Source organism: Canis lupus, chromosome X, assembly GCF_011100685.1.
Source record: "Canis lupus familiaris isolate Mischka breed German Shepherd chromosome X, alternate assembly UU_Cfam_GSD_1.0, whole genome shotgun sequence".
Lineage (NCBI taxonomy): Eukaryota > Metazoa > Chordata > Mammalia > Carnivora > Canidae > Canis > Canis lupus.
This window is the reverse complement of record NC_049260.1, coordinates 12,454,538-12,479,484: the sequence shown is the minus strand read 5'-3', so window position 1 is coordinate 12,479,484 and position 24,947 is coordinate 12,454,538.

Below are 24,947 nucleotides of genomic sequence, written 5' to 3'. Positions count from 1 at the left end.
ACAGTGATAGTGTTTTTCATTAAAACTAGCTTAAAATGGCTGTTGATTAGTTTTCTGTGCTTTTGCAAAGGAGAAGATTAGAAAAACCACCTAACACGGGAGGTATGGTGGAGAACTTCAGAGTGGAAAGACAGTGATTGACTAATTGTGACCAATTGTGATTCAAATAGCTTGCATTTGTGAATTTGACAAATATATATGTCAATATGAATCATTGCTAGGGCCCCTTCTAGGATCTTGAAAGGAGCCATCGCCAAGTGTGGCACCCAGAAGATTAAGTTTCGTTAGTAATGCTGCCTCTGTCTCCCAACTCGCAGGCATTAAGAGAGTTGCAACTGCAATTGCCACTTGTTGTTCAAAAGGAATGTCTCTAGTGGTGCAGGTTGGTGGGAGAACAGGGTTAGGATTCCCCTCCCAGGTGTTGCGTACGGTCAGTGTCTGTCTTATTAGCAATGAATCCCCAGGGCCAGTATAAAGCTTTTCACAGAAGAGGTGCTCACAGGAGACTTGTGCTGCATGAAGAAGGAAAGTAGGAATTCCACCTCCAGGAAGACAGGGATGGTGAACTGTAGCGACTTACTGGGTGAGGAGTAAATGATACTGGAAGTATGCAAAGGCCTTTCTGATATGTAAGAGGTTGGCAAGCCAGAGCTCACGGACTGAGGGGTCAAATCTGCACGCCACTTGTTTTTGTAAATAAAGTTTTATAGGAATCCAGCCATGATCTTTTGCTTACTGATTGTCTAGAATGTTTTCCTGCTACAACAGCAGAGGTGAGTAGTTACAGAAGAGACCGCATGGTCCGTAAAGCCTAAGATATCTACTGTCTGGCCCTTTATAGGAAAAGTTTGTTGACTCCTGATATATATTATCGTATTTTGATTTGGGGTTTCATTTCATTCCTGTGAGGAAAATCAGATATTATTATTTCCATTTAACAGTTGGAAAGAAAAAACAGATTTGGAGAAGGTTAAAGGTTTTTGCCTGGTTAGTTACGTAGCAAGTAAAGAGTTGAAGCCGAACCTACGTGCCAGGATTGATTCAGGTGCACCTCACTTGAAGGCTGCTAAACTCCTTGTAAATGAGCCCATGTTTTGAAACTTGAGACATGGAAAGCTTTTCTCAGGTAAACTCATTAAATGAAGCGAGCCTCCATGTCTCCACTAAGGCTTTTGGGCAAGTGTCGTAGGAGCCCCCCACACATCCCTCAAACCTTATGAGTTGTCTACTCCAGCTGACTTCCAACTGCCAATGTCTACATTTCTTTAAGAGGAGCGCCACTCTGCTCATACATAGGACGGGCTAGAATTTCCAGGAAAGCATACTTGGCAGGAGTTAGTGGATAAATACCCCAGCTCCCTTGCTACTTCAGTTAAACAACTGAAGGCAGGGGTTCACACCATTTCCTATAGTTCCCCTGTAGGAGTAAGCTCTAGGTTCCTATGGTGGAAGTGGTAGCTGGCTTACTTATTGGCTGCCTTTTCTCCCTCACTCTTCACATTTCCCCACGCTCCTACCAGTGTCACCTGCGTCTCCCAAATAAACTACTTGCTCTTACATCCTTCTCTCAGATTCTGCTTCTGGGGAAACTCAAGCAAAGACAGGTTTGGGTAAATGGGAGCACTCTAGGAGAAAAGCAAATATTTGGCCTCATGCAGATAGCTGGCCGTGCTGTTTCAAAGGGGGAAGATCAGTCATTCGGATGGGGTTAATCTCTTGTGGTTCATTCTATTAACCCAGCTACTAGTTTGCTGATGAGGGCTCACTTTCCCTGCAGTCACTGGTCGTGGAATAACTCCACCCGCCACGTGGGGAGGGATGTGAGTGCGTCAGCCAACACACACGCGGTTGCTGCTTTAGTGGAAAATAGCTCAAATGTCATCAATCAGTGCCTCACACATGCTCTCAGCCGAAGGGCAATTAGTGTTACTCAGGATGAAAACTAATAGAAGGCTGTGGATGAATGGGTTATTGAAGAGACTATCGAATCAGCCTGGCTGTAAGGAGTGACCAGAGGCCATAGGAGAGCTCCTCGCCTGTGCCAGGCAACGGCCAGTGGGGAGCAGCCTCAGGCCTGGAAGGGGTCATTCCACTGATAGGAAGATTAGCCATTTTTACTACTTCCTCTTTTCTGGTTTATCCCCTCAACAGACTCAGCAAGCAAGTAGGGTACATGTACTCATAGGGTTGGGGCCACGTTTGCCTTTTTAAAAGCGAGACAGTTGAATCCTTTCAGTGTATCCACAGTATACTTTTTGCGAACTCTTTCCTTTTGTGTCTACCTTTGTTTCTCCCACTGACTGTATTTCTCTCTTCGTTCTCCCTTTGGGTCTTTCTCCCACCACCTCCCCACCCCAGCCCCACCCCATCTATCTCTACCTTGCTTTTCTACATGCTTCTCTCTAGGTTCCCTCTCCTAGATTCTTTTTTTTTTTTTTAAAAAGATTTTATTTATTTATTAATGAGAGAGAGAGAGAGGTAGACACACAGGCAGAGGGAGAAGCAGGCTCCATGCAGGGAGCCCGATGTGGGACTCGATCCTGGGTCTCCAGGATCAGGCCCTGGGCCAAAGGCGGTGCTAAACCGCTGAGCCACCTGGGCTGCCCCCTCTCCTAGATTCTCTCTCTTTTCTCTGTGCCCTTCCCCCCTACTTTTCCTCTGCTCTGGTCCTTGGGACATCTTCTTATGTTCTGGCATTCTTTAAAGTAGGTTCATTTATCGAGCCTTTGATATAATCCCCCAGAGAAAAGCAGTTACGGTTAAAATCTTTCTATGTCGTTTGTGGCCAAATAACCCAACATAAAATCAGTTAGATTCATTTTCAAGTAAAATTCCCTCATGATCTTTAAAAGCCTGACTCCTCAAGTTCCCCATCTGGAGAGACTGTCTGCTTCTTTGTCTTTATTGAACATTACCTAGGCAGTGGGGGAGCACAAAGTTCAGCCGTCTTTAGAAATAGGTGCCAAGTATTGTCTCCTCTATTTGCCTAGGGAGGTAGGAGAAAAAGTAGTGAAGGCTGAATGGCAGCTGTACAGATCTGCTGTCTGCTGTTCACTGCCTCCTGGGGCTGTGGTTTATTGGCTGCAGTTCAATGGTGGGCCTGTGCAGGGAGAAAGAAGGTAGGCAGCCTTCACACCAGAATGGAGCCAAGATGTCCACAGGCTGGATCTGAGTGGATCCAGATATTCCTGATATTATCACAAGACTGAGACTTAGAACCTCCAAATAACTCCTGATTTTCTATCATCGGCCCAAAGGCAGAAGTACTAAAAACCTATTGGAAAGCAGCAAGGAGAGAGAAGGAGGATTACCCCTCAAAGTCTCAAAATGATCTTGCAAACTAAAGTTACAAAGAAAGTGAGTAACTCATGCTAAGAAAGGGAGTTGACAAAATCAGCAGTCAAAACACGAATGCATACAAGATCAACTAATAGAATGGCTTACAAGAGACTTGCTCATAAGTATGCCTAAGATGATACATTAAAAAAGTAAATTTTCATAAAGGGAACAGGAAATTATAAAACAAAGCCGACTTAAAAGAATAAGAGTAGGTAGATATGAAAGGAACCGAATAGAGAACTTAGAATGAAAAATAAAGTTACTGGAATTAAAGATAGGGCGGGAAAGATCCTCAATAGATAAGATGAAATGAAATCTAGACACATCTGAATAGAGAATCTGTGAATTGGAAAGCAGTCTTGAATAATTCATCCCGCATATAGCACACAGATACTGATACCAAAAATAAAAGAACAGTGATACTGGAGAAAGACTGAGAAATACATAAGCATAATACCAGTTCCATCAGAAAAAAAAAGAGGGCAGAGTCGGAGCAGCAATACTTAAGGAGATATTGAGAAATCTTTCCATAATTAAGAAAAACTTAAGTTTGCAGGACAAAGTTCACTTTGAGACTGAGAAGGATAATTAACATTATGCCTACCTTTAGACACATTGTAGTGGGAATGAAGAACAGCAAGGATAAAGAGAAAATGTCCTAAAAGCTACCAAGTAGAACAGACTGACATAACAGAACAATTAGAGAAAAGACTTCTCATTAGCAACAATACTTGTAAGACTACTATGGAGTAATATATTCAAGCTAGAAATTATGTGCGTGTAAATTCTTATTCAAAAGTGAGGGAAAATAGGGGATCCCTGGGTGGCTCAGCGGTTGAGCATCTGCCTTTGGCTCGGGGTGTGATCCTGGTCTGGGGATCAGTCCCTCATCGGGCTCCCTGCATGGAGCCTGCTTGTCTCTCTGCCTGTGTCTCTGCCTCTTTCTCTGTGTCTCTCATGAATAAATATATAAAAATTATTTTTTTTAAAGTGAGGGAAAATAGGGGATCCCTGGGTGGCTCAGTGGTTTAGTGCCAGCCTTCGACCCAGCGCGTGATCCTGGAGACCCGGGATCGAGTCCCACATCGGGCTCCCCGCATGGAGCCTGCTTCTCCCTCTGCTTGTGTCTCTGCCTCTCTCTCTCTGTTTCTCATGAATAAATAAATAAAATCTTTTTTTTAAAAAGTGAGGGAATATAAAGATATTTTCAGATTTACAAAGGCTGAATTTATGACTCGCAGACCCTGAAAGAAATATTAAAGTATGTACTTTGGTAAGGAGAGACATGAATGCAGAGGGAATGCTTAAGATGTGGGAAATAACAGCAAACAAACAAATTGGTAAAATCTGTCAGTAAGTTTAATGACTGAAAAGAGTAATAATTTTTTTATAAAAAAAGTGAAACTAAATCTCAAAACAACAATAAAATGACGGGGCTGTCCAATGCATAGTGAGAACATGCTAAAATTTTTGCTTTTGGAAGGAGGATAAGTAAAACTGAATAACTTTCACTTAGAAAATTTCATACTTAAATATGTTTTAAGAAGTGGATGGATAGCCTCTAAAAATTATAGAAAGATAAGTCCCAATACAAAATAATAAAAATACATTGAAAGGAATTAAATTCACCCTGTAAAAGGCATGGACTATTACACTGGATTAAAAACAAAACCAAAAAACCAAAGCAAAACCAAAATCTGCTACCTTTAATTTATAAAAGAAACTCCTAAAATAAAACCACACATAAAGGTGTAAAATAAAGATCTAGAAGAAAATACATCAGGTTAATAGTAATCAAATTAAAACTTGGGTAGTAATAGCAATATATAAAATGGAATTTAATTCAAAAGCTTTGCTAGAAATAGAGAAACATAATATTATAATCGTAAAAATCCACCAGAAACAATAGAAGGGGACGAAAAAGGAACTCTTTAATCTGATAAAGATCTATTAAATACCTACAAAAACATCACATCTATTTTTATTATTATTATTATTATTTTTAATTTTATTTTTTTTAATTTATTTTTTATTGGTGTTCAATTTACTAACATACAGAATAACCCCCAGTGCCCGTCACCCATTCACTCCCACCCCCCGCCCTCCTCCCCTTCTACCACCCCTAGTTCGTTTCCCAGAGTTAGCGTCTTTACGTTCTGTCTCCCTTTCTGATATTTCCCACACATTTCTTCTCCCTTCCCTTATATTCCCTTTCACTATTATTTATATTCCCCAAATGAATGAGAACATATAATGTTTGTCCTTCTCCGACTGACTTACTTCACTCAGCATAATACCCTCCAGTTCCATCCACGTTGAAGCAAATGGTGGGTATTTGTCATTTCTAATAGCTGAGTAATATTCCATTGTATACATAAACCACATCTTCTTTATCCATTCATCTTTCGTTGGACACAGAGGCTCCTTCCACAGTTTGGCTATCGTGGCCATTGCTGCTAGAAACATCGGGGTGCAGGTGTCCCGGCGTTTCACTGCATTTGTATCTTTGGGGTAAATCCCCAGCAGTGCAATTGCTGGGTCGTAGGGCAGGTATATTTTTAACTGTTTGAGGAACCTCCACACAGTTTTCCAGAGTGGCTGCACCAGTTCACATTCCCACCAACAGTGCAAGAGGGTTCCCTTTTCTCCGCATCCTTTCCAACATTTGTTGTTTCCTGCCTTGTTAATTTTCCCCATTCTCACTGGTGTGAGGTGGTATCTCATTGTGGTTTTGATTTGTATTTCCCTGATGGCAAGTGATGCAGAGCATTTTCTCATATGCATGTTGGCCATGTCTATGTCTTCCTCTGTGAGATTTCTGTTCATGTCTTTTGCCCATTTCATGATTGGATTGTTTGTTTCTTTGGTGTTGAGTTTAGTAAGTTCTTTATAGATCTTGGAAACTAGCCCTTTATCTGATATGTCATTTGCAAATATCTTCTCCCATTCTGTAGGTTGTCTTTGAGTTTTGTTGACTGTATCCTTTGCTGTGCAAAAGCTTCTTATCTTGATGAAGTCCCAATAGTTCATTTTTGCTTTTGTTTCTTTTGCCTTCGTGGATGTATCTTGCAAGAAGTTACTATGGCCGAGTTCAAAAAGGGTGTTGCCTGTGTTCTTCTCTAGGATTTTGATGGTATTTTTATTATTATGTAAGATGAATCAAACATTGTGTGTAGGGACACCTGGGTGGCTCCACGGTTAGGCCTCTGCCTTTGGTTCAGGGGAGCCTGCTTCTCCCTCTGCCTATGTCTCTGCCTCTGTCTTTGTGTCTCTCATGAATAAATAAATAAAATCTTTTAAAAAATTGTAAAACATACACACAAATTAAACATGTACAACTTTAAAAAAAAGATTTTTAAAAGAGAGCTTGGGGTGCCTGGGTGGCTCAGTCGGTTAAGCATCTGACTCTTGATCTCAGCTCAGGTCTTGATCTCAGAGTTGTGAGTTCAAGCCCTGCGTTGGGCTTCACACCATACTTAAAAAATAAAATAAAATAAAATAAAAGAGAGCTTGGGACACCTGGGTGGCTCAGTGGTTGAGTGTCTGCCTTCGACTCAGGGCGTGATTCTGGGGTCCAGGGATCGAGTCCCACATCTGGCTCCCTGTGAGGAGCCTACTTGTCCCCCTGCCTATGTCTCCGCCTCTCTCTCTCTGTTTCTCATGAATAAATAAAATCTTGGGGATCCCTGGGTGGCTCAGAGGTTTAGCATCTGCCTTCGGCCCAGGACATGATCCTGGAGTCCCGGGATCGAGTCCCACATTGTGCTCCCTGCATGGAGCCTGCTTATTCCTCTGCCTGTGTCTCTGCCTCTCTCTCTCATGAATAAATAAAATCTTTAAAAAAAATAAAAATAAAATAAAATCTTAAAAAAATCAATAAAAGCTTAACATCATTCTTAAACAGAATCTTGCTCTTTTGTCATAGTCATACGAACTGAATATATGATTATTTCACTCGTACTTTAGAGTGGTGTTTCATTTTCATGGAAACCTGAAGGTAGCTCAGAATTGATTTAAGGAAACATGGGCTGAACCTCACTTTGCAAATCTCAACATCACACACTTTCCATAAGATTTTTTACTAGTAAATGGGTATTTCAACTATTAAAAAATTAATTATTGTCTGGTTGACAGTTGTCATTATTTGTTTACATCAATGCTAACACTTTTTTGGAATGAAAGACATCACACATAAAATTAATAAGTGAATGGCTTAATGGGAGATTTTTGCAACATCAAAAACTAGAGTCAATTGACTAATATCTAAATATATTAGGAAATCATCCAAATAAACAAGAAAAAGAGAAACTAGAAAGATGGGCAAATTATATGAAAAGGCAGGTCACGGAACAGAATTGTAAATGGGTGAACAAGGAAAGATGTTCAACCTCCCTGGCAATCCGAAAAATGCAAGGTAAAACAGCAGTACACCTTATTCTCATTTTATTGCCAAAAAAAAAAAAAACAACACACACACAACAAAAATCCCGAAAACCACACGGTGAAAAATACCAAGCATTTGTAAAGAGGTGAGGAAAATAGAAAAACTTTTACATGGCCAGCAGGGGTGTAGGGTTGGTGCAGTGTGGACAAAAATACTGGTGTCCTAAGTGAAGGTAGGCACATTCCCTGTGACCTGGCAATCCCCCTCCTTTGTATAGGATGTAGATACCCCCTCACACAGATCCATGATGGTATCTGACAAAGCCTGCTCACCGGAGCATTGCTTGGGAAGCACAAGCAGTTGGAGGCAAACTGACTGCCCATCATTGGGGGAATGGATGCATAAAATGCCTACTCTTCAGGAATTAGAAGCAATTGCATTATGGGAAGATCTTAAAAATACACTCCCAAGTTTTGATCTACAAAACAATACCACTGTAAAAATGTAAACACATACATTTGGTGATTTGCAAAGATGCATATATGTCAAAGGAGATACAACAAACACATTCAAGTGGGTTTCTGGTTGGAGTGGAAATGGAGCCCCAGGACTGGGTGGTTTGTGATGAAAGATAAAGAAGATAAAATGAAAGAAGACAGTGACTGTGTACCACCCCGTGGTGATAATGTTCTCTGGTCTGAGGAATGAAAGAACTCAAATTTCTGTATCTGGAATTCAAAGAAAAGTGATTAATTTTTGTCCATGTTTGTTATCCTTCATTCTTTTGGGAGCCTTTTATTAGTTCCTTTGATTACACGTTGTAATGTCTTGATTAAAAAAAAAGTCATGTTAGTTGGGGTTAACTTTAATTTTGACCCTTCTTTTCATGTATAACTTACGTTTTCTATCTCATTAATGGTCTTCCACTTTCCTAATGCTGTATTTTAAAATATTTACATCCTTAGGGAATAAAACTTCTGTGCTAAAGAACTCTCTTTTGTGTTATCACTGACCTCCTCCAGATAGATTCTGCTGTAACAGACTGCAAAGGTGGTGATGAGCTTTAACTTACAACCCACTGTAAGCGCTTTCTATCGATGACACGGAGCTCATACTTTGCCTCTTAGAGGGTCCTGCAGATTTTCACTAATAAAGTTGCAGAGGGTTTAGTTTGAAAGTATTGTATGACTGATCTAGTTTAGCCGTTCATTTCACAAAGAAGGAAGCTAAGGTCCAGAGAGGGTAAGTGACCTGCCCGATGACACAGCTGCAGTTGTAGCACTAAGACTAGACCTAATGCCCTTTTTAAAAAAATTTTATTTTATTTTTATTTTTTAATAATACATTTATTTTGTATTGGTGTTCAATTTGTGCCTTTTTAAAAAATTTTTTTAAAATTTATTCATGAGAGACACACAGAGAGAGAGGCAGAGACACAGGCAGAGGGAGAGGCAGGCTCCATGCAGGGAGCCTAATGTGGGACTCAATCCCGGGACTCCAGGATCATGCCCTGAGCCAAAGGCAAATGCTCAACCACTGAGCCACCCAGGCGTCCCTGTCTAATGCCCTTTGCATTTAACCCCCCTAGTCAAGCAGTGGTGCATTTACCATGAAACCAGTGAAGCTTAAGCTTTAGGGATCCTAACTCACAGAGGCGTCCTCCACATCCCTGCTGTGCCTGAGAAGCATGTGGGCACAGTCCTCGGTATTTGTAAAATCTGCAAAAGAGGTTTCAAACAGTATCAGTTAAGACCGCCTCTGGCATTCTGACTTCCTCCCCATCACACTTCCTCCTCATGTTAGGGAACACTGGAGTGGCCCGGAACATTGTATGTTTGTAAATTTTGTTTTTTTTTTGTTTTGTTTTTAAAGATTTTATTTATTTATTCATGATAGACACAGAGAGAGAGGCAGAGACACAGGTAGAGGGAGAAGCAGGCTCCATGCAGGGAGCCCGACGTGGGACTCGATCCCGGGACTCCAGGATCAGGCCCTGGGATGAAGGTGGTGGCGCTAAACCACTGACCCCCCCGGGCTGCCCTGTAATTTTGTGTTATTTTACCAAAAGAGTGCCACCACAAGACCTGTACCCTCCCCAACCTTCATTGATAATTTTGTTTCATAACATATAGGTTATAGGCTTTAACAACATATCCTTTTTTTGACTTGCAATGAACTTTGCGACAGGATGTCGTACTTTAGTTTCACCCAACATATTGGTGCGAGCAGCTGTGGTTCAGTCATTTCACTTCCATTTAATATTCCATTGTGTGACTATACCATAGTTTACCCATTCTTCTGTCAATGGCATTTGGGTCGTTTCAAGTTTCTTGCCCTTGCTTTGAACATTGCTGCTAAAGAAACATTTTTGTACGTGTTTTTGGACAACCGCATGAAAGTCCTTTGGGTACACATCTAGGAGTGGAATTTCTAGTTCATAGAGTTTGAGAATGGAAAACAAGAAGACATATCAAAGTTGAACAAAGTATTTAGAGCAATATATAATGTATGCAAGATATGTTACCCAAGAAATCCATTGCTCCTCTCTTTTTCAACACTTTGTTTTGTTTTTTAAAGATTTATTTATTTGTTTATGATAGACAGAGAGAGAGAGAGAGAGAGAGAGAGAGAGAGAGGCAGAGACACAGGAGGAGGGAGAAGCAGGCTCCATGCTGGGAGCCCAACGTGGGACTCGATCCCGGGACTCCAAGATTGCGCCCTGGGCCAAACGCAGGTGCTAAACCGCTGAGCCACCCAGGGATTCCTTTTTCAACACTTTGTATTGTCAGGCTTCCTATTTTTTTTGCAATCATCTGGGCATAAAATGGAACCTCCCTGCAGTCTTGTCTTTCCACTCCTTGATGACTAGTTAATTTGTGCATCTCTTCATGTCATTTTCAATTCTTAGAACAACCTTGTAAATTCGGGATTATACACAGATTAAGTAACGTATCCAAGGTCAGTCAGCTGGTAAGTGGTGGATCAAGGATTCAAACCTACGTCTGTCTAAATAAAACCCTGACGTGGGACACTTGGGCGGTTCAGTGGTTGAACATCAGCCTTCGGCTCAGGGTGTGATCCCGGGGTCCTGGGATCCAGTCTCCCCGCAGGGAGCCTACTTCTCCCTCTGCCTGTGTCTCTACCTCTCTTTCTGTGTCTCTCATGAATAAATAAATAAAATCTTTTTTTAAAAAAACAAACCTCATGCTTATCAATTCTGTTATGTTAACCACTCTCTTTCTTTCTTACAGATTGTGAGGAATAATCTTCAAGAAGTTGCTATTCCAGGTCTCACAATATTGAGGACCAATCATTGAGAAGGCTTCCTTTCCCAAAGTTTAAATTAACAGCAAGCGAGCCAACAAAGGTAAGGTCTGTCCCCTTTGGGTATTTGCATGCATCAAAACAAATCTTTGGAGAAGCAGAATGACCTGATCTATCCAGTTCTCAGAGTTTGTGAAGTAAGTATATTATTCTGTTTGCTTGGTGATGACTTTTTAGACTAATACTTAAATCATTCCATAAACACAGAGTGAGGTTGGGGAATCAGGAAACAGAGAGCTAGGAAAAAATTGGCTTTTGAGTTTGGTTTTCTGAACCATTACTCTGGCAGGAAAGGGGAGATGCCATATTTTATAAAACTGCAATTACAAAGATTTCTGAAATATGCAATTAATTTAACTACTACAGTCTTTTGTGTGTTTTGGGTTTGTTTGTTTTAATATCAGGGCCTCTTCTGCCCTGGGTTCCAGTGATCTCGCAGAGCCCCAGGAGTGACTTGAGTGGGGACTGTGGTGTTGCATCCAGACTGAGTCTCCTTTGTCCCAGCCCTGGCACTCTGTGAGACATTTTGAAAGGAGCTGTTATGGGACAGCTCATCCTTTTCTACCTTTCCACCCCCGGGATACAGGAGCAGAGGAAATGCTACAGATGTGTGCCTTTGGCATTGATTTTTGACGAAAAGGAAAAAGATAACATCAATTCTGTAATTTTAGATGCACAAATGTCATGGCTTTAAGATACATGGCATCTTTTCAGTCTAAGTAGCTGATTTTAGCAACCAGTTAAGGGACAGAGAATGTGAGCCTTTGCAGGAATTTTGAAAATAAAGATATCTGCATCTTCACCTTGGAATCTCTGAGAAGTGATCATAAGCATTTGGACAAGTTGGCTCTGGGCAGGTAGAAGGAGAGGGAAGAAAACCTGCTTCATTTTAAAAAAAAAATAACAGCTTTAGTGAAATATAACTCACATATCATAAAATTCATATTTTTAAAGTGTTTTTTAGCATATTCACATCACTGTGTAACCACCACCACAATCTAATTTTAGAACATCTTTTTCACCCCCCAAAGAAACTCTGTACCAATTAGCAATCACTTGTATATTCTGGATACAAGTCCCTTATTAGATATATATGATTTTCAAATATTTTTCCTATTCTGTGATTTGTCTTTTTTCACTTTCTTTTTTTTTTAAGATTTTATTTATTTATTCATGAGAGACAGAGAGAGAGAGAGAGAGAGAGAGAGGCACAGACACAGGCAGAGGGAGAAGCAGGATCCATGCAAGGAGCCTGATATGGGACTCGATCCCAGGCACTAAACCGCTGAGCCACCCGGGCTGCCCTTTTTCACCTTCTTGATGTCTTTGAAGCATAAGAGTTTTTAATTTTGATGAAGTCCAATGTATCTATTTTTTGTATTGTTGCTTATGCTTTTGGTATCATATCTAAGACACCACTGTCTAATCCAATGTCCTAAAGATTTATTGCTATGTTTTGGTTGGGAAGAAAGATCTTCCTCTGCCTTTCAAGGAAGGTCCTTCCAGCTAGACTAAGAATCAAACTGACATGAGACAGATTGGCAGGAGAAAAATCTAACTTAACAGCATATGTATGGGGAATCCACACAATGAAATTGAAAGACAATGAGGCAACATGAAGTTTACATGAGCTAAGGAGAGGGGTAGGGGTCTGAGGATCCAAAGGAGAGAAAGACCATTACCTGGAAGGTGAGAGGAGAGGTTTGGAAAACCAAGGTGGCCTTATTATGCAGGTAAGTTTCTCAGGTAAAGAGGAATCTCTTAATAGAGTTATTCCTGGTACAGGCACACAGTTGAGGAGGTAAAGAGCTTTTCCTGAATCTTCTGGGATTTGTTTGTTCACAATAATGTTCATACCAAAGTGGCCCATCTTGGTGTAGCCTGCTCTTGGCCCCTGTAGTTTTCTCCTCTGAAACTTCCCTGAAGTTTCACACATTGAAAGTTGAGCTAGTAGATTGTTCCATCTTCTTGAAGCAGTCCTGGCAGTAGGTACGTTCAGTGAAACTCATTTCAGGAGGTGGTGTTACAGCTGTGTTCTCAAAGTTAGGCCTCTGGTTCAAGTAATCCAGTATTAGAATGCCTGTTTTGGGGGCACCTGGCTGGCTCAGTTGGTAGATCATGTGACTCTTTGGTCTCGGGGTTGTATGAGCCCCATCTTGGGTGTAGAGATTACTTAAAAATAAAAAGTCTTAAAAAAAAAAAAAAAAGTAAGAAATGCCTGCTTAAGAAAGCAAAAGAAAAGCAATGGTTAATGATTGGATCAAATTATAAACCAGTTTTTGAGTTCTGAGGAGAGATTTCTAGATGTCAAGCTTGAAGCATGTTCAGACAGAGTGAGGGCAGGCAGTGGTACTCTGACAGAACTTTCTGGTGTATAGTTCGAGTGTCCCTGGTGATCTTTGAGTGGCCCACAGAGCAGCAGGCATGAAGATTGTCTACGCATGAGCTGTTGTGATGATTTTGCTGAAGTTTATGTTAAGTAGTTCATATTTGGCTTGCAGGGCTTTGGGAAAAGGGAAGCTTTAGCTCTCAAGTGAATCCAACTCAGAAAGCGGGGAGAAAAATCAACAACATTAGTTTGGAGAGTTATAGCTAGACACTGGAGGAAACCAGAAGAACTCAGGATCTAGTCCAATTTATAATAAATACATATTACAGGCCACGTCTGATGGCAATTGTTTGGCTTGGCTTTTGACCCTGAGATGCTGTTAAAAGTTCAATCTGGAGATTCCTTATGAGAGTTCCAGCAAAGCAGGTTTATTTATTTATTTATTTTTAATTTATTTATGATAGTCACACAGAGAGAGAGAGAGAGGCAGAGACACAGGCAGAGGGAGAAGCAGGCTCCATGCACCGGGAGCCTGACGTGGGATTCGATCCCGGGTCTCCAGGATCGCGCCCTGGGCCAAAGGCAGGTGCCAAACCGCTGCGCCACCCAGGGATCCCGCAAAGCAGGTTTTAAAGAGCCTATATGATGAAAGCTATTCTTGCTACACTTCTGTAAATAACGAGATCAAGTTTTTTGAAACTAGACTTCTTTTGCAAACAGGTTAGTATTAATTGGCTATCGTTGGAAATGAAGGTGATTACAGAGAGAAAAATGTTTCACTAATACACCAAGTAAATATTAGATTCTATAGATTTGGGTGAACTCCTCTCTTCTCGAGGTCCCTAGAATATCCTGAGGTTCCTGCACCTGCCAGAAAGTGACCTTTACTACTTGGTAAGGCTGCTGGGAACTCTGTAAGCAAGTTATCAGGCTGATATTTCCAAAGGCCTTTATTGGCTCCATAAAAATCAATCTTAGTTCCTTAAAGCTGTCTGGTCATATCTGAGTCTATGCATGTCGTCCTCAGAGAAGACATTTTAGTCAAAACGTTATAATATAACCAATGTTTCCAGTTGTGTCATGTCATAAGGAAAACAGATCATTACTGAACTTATACAAATAAATATTTTTTTTAAATTTACTTATGATAGTCACACAGAGAGAGAGAGAGAGGCAGAGACACAGGCAGAGGGAGAAGCAGGCTCCATGCACCGGGAGCCCGACCGGGATTCGATCCTGGGTCTCCAGGATCACGCCCTGGGCCAAAGGCAGGCGCTAAACCGCTGCGCCACCCAGGGATCCCTACAAATAAATATATTGACATGAATATATAAAAATACTCACTGAATTTCCGAGGTTTGGCAAAATCAGGCAGGGAGAAAAAAATGTTTCAATCTGTTTACAAAGGTGTATTTTAACAAGTTGCTGTAAGTCAGCTTAAGAGAAAAAGTTCCCCTAAATTTAGAAAAATAAAACATTGTAGCGTCAGCAATGTTTCAGACAAAAAGTTCTAAAAATTCTAATTATTCTCCTCAGTTCATTTGGTCCCATCTTACTGATTTTTGTTCTGCTTGAGTCCAGTTTTTACTAGTAGAAATTCTTACTTAGTTCAGTTTCATACTCTAAGTTTATTAGAAACTTGTACTCACAGTTTTTTCTGGGTCTCAGAAAAAGATAAGACACATTTACAATAGCATCAGAATAAAACAGTAACTGTCAAAGAGCTAATTGAAGTTTCTTAAATGCAGTTGACAAGGAAACTTCATTATTTATGTGACACGTGACGCTTTAAAATAATAACATACCAGAACATCAGATCTAGGAGTTTTATATAATTTTAAAAATACTTATTTTAATAACATGTCTACATAAATATAATCTTTTAAAAAAAGATTTTATTTATTTATTAGAGAGAGAGAGAGAGGCAGAGACACAGGCAGAGGGAGAAGCAGGCTCCATGCAGGGAGCCTGACATGGGACTCGATCCCGGGTCTCCAGGATCAGGCCCTGGGCTGAAGGCGGCCGTAAACCGCTGAGCCCCCCGGGCGTCCCTACATAAATATAATCTAACAGTGTTTAGTACCACCTATTTGACAGTGCTTCTCATGTAATTTAATATAGTAAATAAGTCTAATTAGTTTAATTTCTCACAAAATCTTTGAGATGTTCCAGGAGCTCTCTAGAGCAGCTAAGTTAGATTATGGTCAAAGGATTACAGAGGATGGGAAGATGGCAGCGGAGTAGGAGAACACTAGGCTTGCCTTGTCCCAGATACAACTAGGTAACTATCAGATCATCCTAAATCCCCCAGAAATGGGCCCGAAGACCGACAGAACAATCCCCACAGCTAAAGGTAGAGAAGAGGCTACACTGACGAAGGTAGGAAGTGTGGAGATGTGGCTTGGGAGAGAAATGGGTCGTGGCTGCTGCAGTGGGGAGGGAGCCACAGTTGTAGGGGAAGATGACTGATAGAGGAGCACACAGGGGAGCACATGGGGAAAAGGATTCCCCATAGCATTTGGGTTGGAAAATAAGAGGGGCTGAATTTTGTGACTCCTGGCAACCAGCAGGGCTTACAGCCTGGAGTTTTATTTAAAAAATTTTTTTAGATTATTTATTTATTTATTTATTTATTTATTTATTTATTTATTTATTTATGAGAGACACAGAGAGAGAGAGAGAGAGAGGAGAGACACAGGCTGAGGGAGAAGCAGGCTCCATGCAAGGAGCCCGATGTGGGACTCGATCCTGGAGTCCAGGATGACGCCCTGGGCCGAAGGCAGGTGCTGAACCACTGAGCCACCCAGGGATCCCCTAGCCTGGAGTTTTAAAGGTCAGTGTGCTTGGCTGGGGTCGAGCCCAGAGGACATTCCCTGCCTGGAGAGAAGGCAGGCAAACAACTCACAGACACATGGCATAGAATGAGCTATCTAAAGAGCACCTGGGGCACACAGTGCAGAGGTCATTTGCTCATCTTGGAGTGTATCCCAGAGAGGCAGCATTCAATGAGAGACCCCTTGGAGAACAAAGGAACTGGCCAGTGCCATTTCCCTCCCCAACCCCCTCCGCATAAGCACAGGGCCACCTGCAGGAACCAGCACAGTAGGGATACTTGCTACCTGACTTGCTTATACCAAGTCCCACCCCCTTGAGCTCCAGTGGAACCACCCTTTCCAGCCATACTTGTCTCAGTCCCAGCACTGAAGCCCCCTGCCCCAGAAGACTAGCCCAAACCCCCACCAACACCATATCTCCCAACCTGGGAGTTTTGCAGAGCCTCAATTCTGGCAGCAGTGGTGACAGGTCTCATTTCACAAACAGACCAGAGCACGCCTAGTTCAAATGTGCCATATTCAGGCCAGGGACCAAACACTGCCTACAACAGTCAAGAGAACCTTTGCAGACGATTGGCCTGAAGGATAAAGAGGCCAGGACACAACAGCAGAGCACACACAGCACACATTGAAGACACTCCTGGAAGCACCAGGCCCTGGGGAACAGGGGACACCACATGGTAGAGCACTATGGGGTTTTTTCATAAGGCCATTACCCTCAAGAACAGGAGATAGAACTGACTTTCCTGACATAGAAAAACAGGCACAGAGACAATGAGAAGACAGAGACATTTATTCCAAATGAAAGAACAGGATGAGGCCATGGCCAGAGATCTAAGTGAAACAGATATAAGTAACATACCTGATGGAGAATTTAAAGTAATGATCATAGGGATACTCACTGGATTTGGGAAGAGTGGAAGACAACATGAATGAGACCCTTAACACAGAGATATGGAATGACATAGCAGAGGTAAAAGATAGAATAAACAGAATGAGAAACACTCTTGGTGGAATGAACAATAGGATGGAAGAAGCAGAGGGATGAATTAGTGACCTAGAAGACAGAGTAATGGAAAGTAATCAAGCTGAACAAAAGAGAAAAAAGATTTATGCAAAAAGAGACTAGACTTAGGGAACTCAGTGACTCCATCAAACACAGTAACATTTATATTATAGGAGTCCCAGAAGAAGAGAGAGAAAATGGGGCAAAAAAAAATTATTTGAAGAAATCATAGCTGAAAACCTCCCTAATTTGGGGGAGGTAACAGATATCTAGATCTAGGGGGCACAGAGAACTTCCATCAAAATCAACAAAAGCAAACCAACACCAAGACATATTGTAATTTTTTTTAAAGATTGTATTTTTTTATTCATGAGAGACAGAGAGAGAGACAGAGACAGAGACACAGGCAGAGGGAGAAAAGCAGGCTCCATGCAGGGAGCCCAACGTGGGACTCGATCCTGGAACTCCAGGATCACACCTTGGGCTGAATACTGCACTAAATCGCTGAGCCACCCGGGCTGCCTGCATATTGTAATTGAATTAGCAAAATAATAATAAAATTTTTTTTTAAAGCAGCAAAGATAAAAGAAGACAGTAACTTACAAGAGAAAACCAATATCTCTGATGAACATAGATGCAAAAATCCTCAACAAAATACTAGCAAACAAACAAAAATACTAGCAAACAGAATCCAACAATATATTTTAAAAATTGTACACCATAATCTTTTTTTTTTTAAGATTTTATTTATTTATTCATGATAGTCACACAGAGAGAGACAGAGAGGCAGAGACACAGGCAGAAGGAGAAGGTGCCTGCTCCATGCACCGGGAGCCCGACGTGGGATTCGATCCCGGGTCTCCAGGATCGCGCCCTGGGCCAAAGGCAGGCACCAAACCGCTGCGCCACCCAGGGATCCCTGTACACCATAATCTAACGAGATTTATTCCTGGGATGCAAGGGTGGTTCAGTAATCACAAATCAATTGATGTGATAAATCACATCAATAAGAGAAAGAGAAAGAACCATCATTTGGATACATGCAGAAAAAGCTATTTACAAAGTATAACATCTATTCATAGTAAAAACCCTCAAAAAAGTAAGTTTAGAGAGAACATACCTCAATATAATAAAGGCCACCTATGAAAAATCCAAATTTAACATCACCCTTAATGGGGAAAACCCTGAAAACTCTTCCCCTAAGGACAGGAACAAGACAAGGATGTCCACTGTTACCATTTTTATTCAACACAGTACTGGAAGTTCTAGCCACAGCAGTCAGACAACAAAAAGAAAGAGAAGGAATCTGAATCAATAAGGAAGAAGTAAAACTTTCATTATTTGCAGATGACATGATACTATACGTAGAAAACAAGGAAGACTCCATGAAAAAACTGCTAAAACTGATAAATTCAGTAAAGTTACAAGATACAAAATCAATGAACAGAAGAAATCCATTGCATTTCTATATACTAATAATGAAGTAACAGAAAGAGGAATTAAGAAAACAGCTCCAGGGATCCCTGGGTGGCGCAGCGGTTTGGCACCTGCCTTTGGCCCAGGACGCGATCCTGGAGACCCGGGATCGAATCCCACATCGGGCTCCCAGTGCATGGAGCCTGCTTCTCCCTCTGCCTGTGTCTCTGCCTCTCTCTCTCTCTGTAACTATCATAAATAAATAAAAATTAAAAAAAAAAAAAAAAAAAAAAGAAAACAGCTCCATTTACAATTGCACCAAAAATAAGATACCTAGTAATAAACCTAACCAAAGAGGTGAAAGACCTGTTTTAATTACAGTTATTAGAATTCTTAACCGGGGGCACCTGGGTGGCTCAATGGTTGAGCATCTATCTACCTCTGACTCAGGCCATGATCCCGGGATCCTGGGATCAAGTCCCTCATTGGGCTCCCCACAGGGAGCCTGCTTCTCCCTCTGCCTGTGTCTCTGCCTCTCTCTCTGGGTCTCTCATGAGTAAACAAGTAAGATCTTAGCCAAAAATAAATAAATAAAAATAAATAAATAAATAAATAAATAAATAAATAAATAAATAAATAGAATTCTTAACCGTTAGAAACCTAATTTCTAGTGAAAAGTACTAAGCAATTGTGAACTGTTATACCAGTATTCTTTTTTTTTTTTTTAAAGATTTTATTTATTTATTCATGAGGGACACAGAGAGAGAGAGAGGCAGAGACACAGGCAGAGGGAGAAGCAGGCTCCATGCAGGGAGCCTGATGTGGGACTTGATCCTGGGACTCCAGGATCGCGCCCTGGGCTGAAGGCAGCACTAAACCACTGAGGTACCAGGGATGCCCCCCAGTATTCTTTAGTTTGGCAAATTTATGAATACATTTTATAATTTCTAGAAATGTGTTTTTTCATAGTACAGTCTTTCAATAAAGCACAAAACATGTTTACTAACAGAACCAAGTTTATCTTCAGTTTTTCTGTAATAGGACAAATACTGAACCTGTGTTCAGTATTTAATATTTCATTATTTTATCTTATTTGGAAATGATCTGTATATTTAATAAATTTAATACATCATTTAATGTAGCAAAACTTTAAAGTTTAGGGTTACCAAAGATTTTGAAGCTATTTTAAAGTTTACCTACAAACCTTTTTTTTTCTTATTTACATCTATTTAATTTAATAGTTCTTAATTTTGTTTAGATTATCCACAAAACTTTGAAGCATTAGACAAAGTCAACTATTATTCTAAGTTGTTTTTTTTTCTGATAAATTTTGCAACAGAGGTAACATGAACTTATATGACTTTTAGCAAATACAGGTAGAATAAGTTTTTAATTAAGTTTTAATTCCAATATAGTTAACAGTGCGGTATTAATTTCAGGTGTACAATAAATATAGGGATTCAACAATTCTGTACGTTACTAAGTGCTCCTCATGATAAACGTATTCTTTAATGCCCCACCTATGTCACTCATCCCTCCATCCACCTCTATATTAAATGCTAGTAACTCTAGAGACATGTCCATTTTAATTAAACCAACAACCTCAAAATAGCTCAAAAAGTGAATATTTTCCCAGATTAGGTGAGCTTGAAGAACATTTGGGTTAGTTTCTCTCTTTCTGAGTTTTGGAATGCCCAATTCTTAGAAATGCTTGCCTTTAATCCTACTGAATAGAACCCTTTTATAAGTTAATTTTAGCAATATCATCTGGAGATAGAGAAAATATCTCACTTTTATAACATATAAGGCCACACATACACTGACAAGATGCATGTACACATGTACAGACAAGATGCAAACAGACTTAGAGCTTTCATTTCATTTGTAAGAATATTTGTGGAAAGGACATTAAAGTCCCAATTTCCAAATACCTCCCCCCCCTTTTTTTCATATGAAAAACTTCTCCCTAAAGTTTGTATTTAAAAAGAAATTAGGGGCAGCCCAGGTGGCTCAGCGGTTTAGCGCCGCCTTTGGCCCAGGGCATGATCCTGGAGTCCCGGAATCGAGTCCCGCGTCGGGCTCCCTGCATGGAGCCTGCTTCTCTCCCTCTGCCTGTCTCTCTCTCTCTCTCTCTCTGTATCTCTCATGAATAAAATCTTAAAAAAAAAAAAAAAAAAATTAGCTCTTAGATCCTAGGGAAGATGATAGAAAATTTATATCACAAAGGCACAGAGAAAAGTACCCAAGTTTTCTCCAGGGTGGAGATTTGGGGCATTATCTAGATATCTTGTTATCAGAGGTGTAAGAGTCTAGGTACAAGAGCCTTTCTAGCAGTTTGTATTTCAAAAAAGTCTCTTTCCCCATTTTCCTCCCTTCATTCTCAGGTGATTATGGGTTGTGTTTACATTTTAAAGACCTAAGATTTATAATTTTAAGGGACAGAGATAGAATGCAAAAAAAAAAAAATTTTCCCCCCAGTGTTTCAGGGTAATTGCTACTTAAAATGTACTTTTTTCTTCTTAAGTATAGGACAATTTTGTTTCAATATCCTTATCTGTTAGAATATCTACAAACATTTTAAGAAGAATAAGCAAAGTTTGGGGAGTGATAAGATTGGTAGGCTTGCTTCTAGAGTTGTATTTCTGGTTTTGTAGATACTTGTAAGACAAAGAATTGTTTCTAATTCCCCCAAAGAACTAGATTACAGCCTGAATATCAAGGGACTATCTCACTTTTTAAACTAAATTTGCTTCTTTATATCAGGGAGATTTTTAATGAAAATAGGAATCAAGAAATTTATGCCTTTGTAAAGTTTGTATAAAGCATTTTAATGAAAGCATTCTTTCTGGGTACACAATTCAACGTTGGTTTTTATTAGCCCCTGAATATTGGTCGTTCACAGATCACTCATGGGAGGGGCTAGGAGAAATCTTGATCCTATTTCTTCTGTGAAGGGGGTGGCTGTGAATAGTCATTCATCTTTTAATTCCTCTCTAAATTTAGTAGCGTCTCCTTTTTTTTATTTTAAATTTTTTTTAAGATTTTATTTATTTATTCATGAGAGAGACACACACACACACAGAGGCAGAGACACAGGGAGAGGGAGAAGCAGGCTCCATGCAGGAAACCTGATGCAGGTCTCGATCCCAGGTCTCTAGGATCACACCCTGGGCTGAAGGCAACGCCAAACCGCTGAGCCCCCCGGGCTGCCTTTTTTTTTTTTAAAGCTCACACCTCCCACCGCCCGTCGACTCTGACTGCCCCCTTAATAACATCTTCTAAAAGTAGAGGCAAAAGAACTTTTACAATTTCAAGCTCTGCTGCTGTCCAGGGACATGAATTCTTTTGCAGTGTGGGGTGGGGTGTCTAGGATACACCTGCAAAGTACATGGCATAGCAATGCCTGAAACTGGCAAAACCAAATTACCAATCCCTGGAAGATAGGAGCAAAGTAAACTTTATTTATTTAAATTTTATTTATTTATTCACGAGAGACAGAGAAAGAGAGGCAGAGGGAGAAAGGGAGAAGCAGGCTCTGCGCAGGGAGCCCGATGCAGGACTCGATCCCAGGACCCCGGGATCACCACCTGAGCTGAAGGCAGATGCTCAAACACTGAGCCACCCAGGTGTCCCAAAGTAAACTTTATTGCCAGTGTTACATGCTTTTATTAAATTCATTTCCTGGCTTTCAGCATGTAATATGATCAACCTATATACTTTTAACCTAGAGATTAGGCCTGAGTGCTCTAAGTCTTTTTTTTTTTTTTTTTTTTTTTTTAATTCATGAGAGACAGAGCGAGAGAGAAAGAAGCAGGCTCCATGCAGGGAGCCTGACATGGGACTCGATCCCAGGTCTCCAGGATCAGGCCCTGGGCTGAAGGTGGCTGCCCTCTAAGTCTTGTAAGGAAAGGGAAAACAGGAAGATGAGGCTAGATTTTAAGGGAAATTTATATTGGATGTGAACATTTATTTTTAAGTCTTAAGTCTAATTTTTGTTCTTTCATCTTATCAAGGGAGTCCCTAAAGCTAACCACTATACTGATAAGACAATTGAGAGCTTTTTAAAAAATTTTTATTTATTTGTTAATGAGAGACACAGAGAAAGAGTCAGAGACATAGCAGAGGCAGAGGGAGAAGCAGGCTCCCCGCAGGGAGCCCGTTGCGGAACTCGATCTCAGGACCCCAGGATCACGCCCTGGGTCAAAGGGAGGCACTCAACTGCTGAGCCACCCTGGCATCCCAATTGAGAGCTTTTTTTTAATAAAGTATGTTTTTCTTTTAAATGTAACCAATTTAAAGGATCCATTGTCTGGCCATTGATGAGTAGCATCTATTAACAGGGACTTAAAACATTAGGCCTCTCAGGGCAAGTGGGTGACTCAGTTGGTTAGGATCCTGCCTTCAGCTCAGGTCGTGATCCCAGGGGCCTGGGATTGAGCCACACGTGGGGCCCCCTGCTCAGCAGGGAGCCTGCTTCTCCCTTTCTCTCTCCCTCTGCTTCTCCCCCTGATCGTGTTCATGCTGTCTCTCTCTCAAATAAATAAATAAACAAAATCTTAAAAAAACAACAACCACCCAGTAAGCTTCTTAATGGTTTAACTAAAGATGCAAGAGGCATCCAGAGAAGGCATAGGTAATGTGCCCCCATGATCCAAAAGTTTACTCCTGGTTAGAAGGTGGAGGAGGATCAATAAACTATCCTCCAGACTGAGAAGACGCTTTAAGAGAAATGAAGCAAGCCACTGCCGTTTGCAGACTTGTACTCAGGGTAACTAATGGGCCGGGGGCAGTGAAGCGGAGAGGGCCAGTGGTGTGTCAAGCAGGCAGCCCATCTAGCAGTACGTGGCCATTCTCCACCCCAATCTTCCACTCATCTGCCCAATCAGGGTTTTAATACCCAGCTTTTATAGAGCAGAGGGCATGCTGGTGCCGTCACAGGTAGTTATCTAAAGTGGCACCATCTGTCATCAGAGGCTCTCTATTAGTTAGCTAAAGTGGGGCCTTCTGTGCACCACTTTAGGGAAAATCAGAACAAACCTTCCTGCACTCTGGTCAGGACATACATTAATCTCCACAAGGCCTGGAACTTCTTCCCTCTGAGGCAGGTCACTGTGTGACTATGAACAAGATGAAGAACCAAAGATGGAGTCAACGTTCTCAGTGTTCCTGTAACTCCCAAAATTAGTCTAAAAAAGCAAAGGCCCTTGCTACATAGGTGTTGAGAATGGTAGTGAAAATGGTATCTGTGGTCTCCCACAAAAACATGACACATCTCGATGCCTGAGTGGCTCAGCGATTTAGTGCCTGCCTTTGGCGCAGGGCCTGATCCTGGAGTCCCTGGATCGAGTCCTACATTGGGCTCCCTGCGTAGAGCCTGCTTCTCCCTCTGCCTGTGTCTCTGCTTCTCTCTCTCTCTCTGTGTCTCTGATGAATAAATAAAATATAAAAAAAAATGACACATCTCTGGTCACAGACTTGCTCATCTGTGAAACTGGGGGCAGGTGCTACTGGAGTGAGATTTTTCAGCACTACCAAGTGATGAAGGCTGATTTGACAAAGCTTCCTGTGGGCTGGAACCTCCCCTAACAAACACTCCTGAGAGCTGGCATGGCTCGACAGAGGGAAAGGGAGCTGGATTCCTAGTCTGTTTGGCTACCAAGGTGCATCCTGAGAGGTGCATCCTCTGGGTGGTAGAGACTCAAGAGAATGTTCTCACTGGTCACGAAACCAAGTTCTTAGGACACAGTACAAGATGAAAGGAAAACTTCATCTGCTTTTTCTTTTGGCTCAGTCTTGGGTCTCTCGGAGCCACATTAATACCTAGGAGGGATTTGCCACAGGGTAGGGGATTGTGTGCTGTCCTATAGTGTACTTCAGTGTGCAGAAGTTTTCTTTTTTTCGTTTTTTAAAAAGATTTTATTTATTTATTCATGAGAGACACACACAGAGAGGGAGAAAGAGGCAGAAGGAGAAGCAGGCTCCATGCAGGGACCCCGACGTGGGACTCGATCCTGGAACTTCAGGATCACGCCCTGGGCTGAAGGGAGGCGCTAAACCTCTGAGCCGCCCAGGCTGCCCGCACAGTTTTCTTGAGGTTGGTGGGTGAGTTTGTGTCAATCTAACTTGTTCCAGGGCCAGCTTATCCTAATATGAGAGTCTTCCTGAGGTGGCAGCTGCTCTAACGACTTCTAAGCGCTCAACCAGTCAACCAGGGCTCTAACGACTTCTAAGCTTGATATGTTGTATTTTCATTTCATTTCATTGTTGTATTTTCACTAATTTTGTGGCTTGGGCTTCAAAAATGTCCCTTAGCAA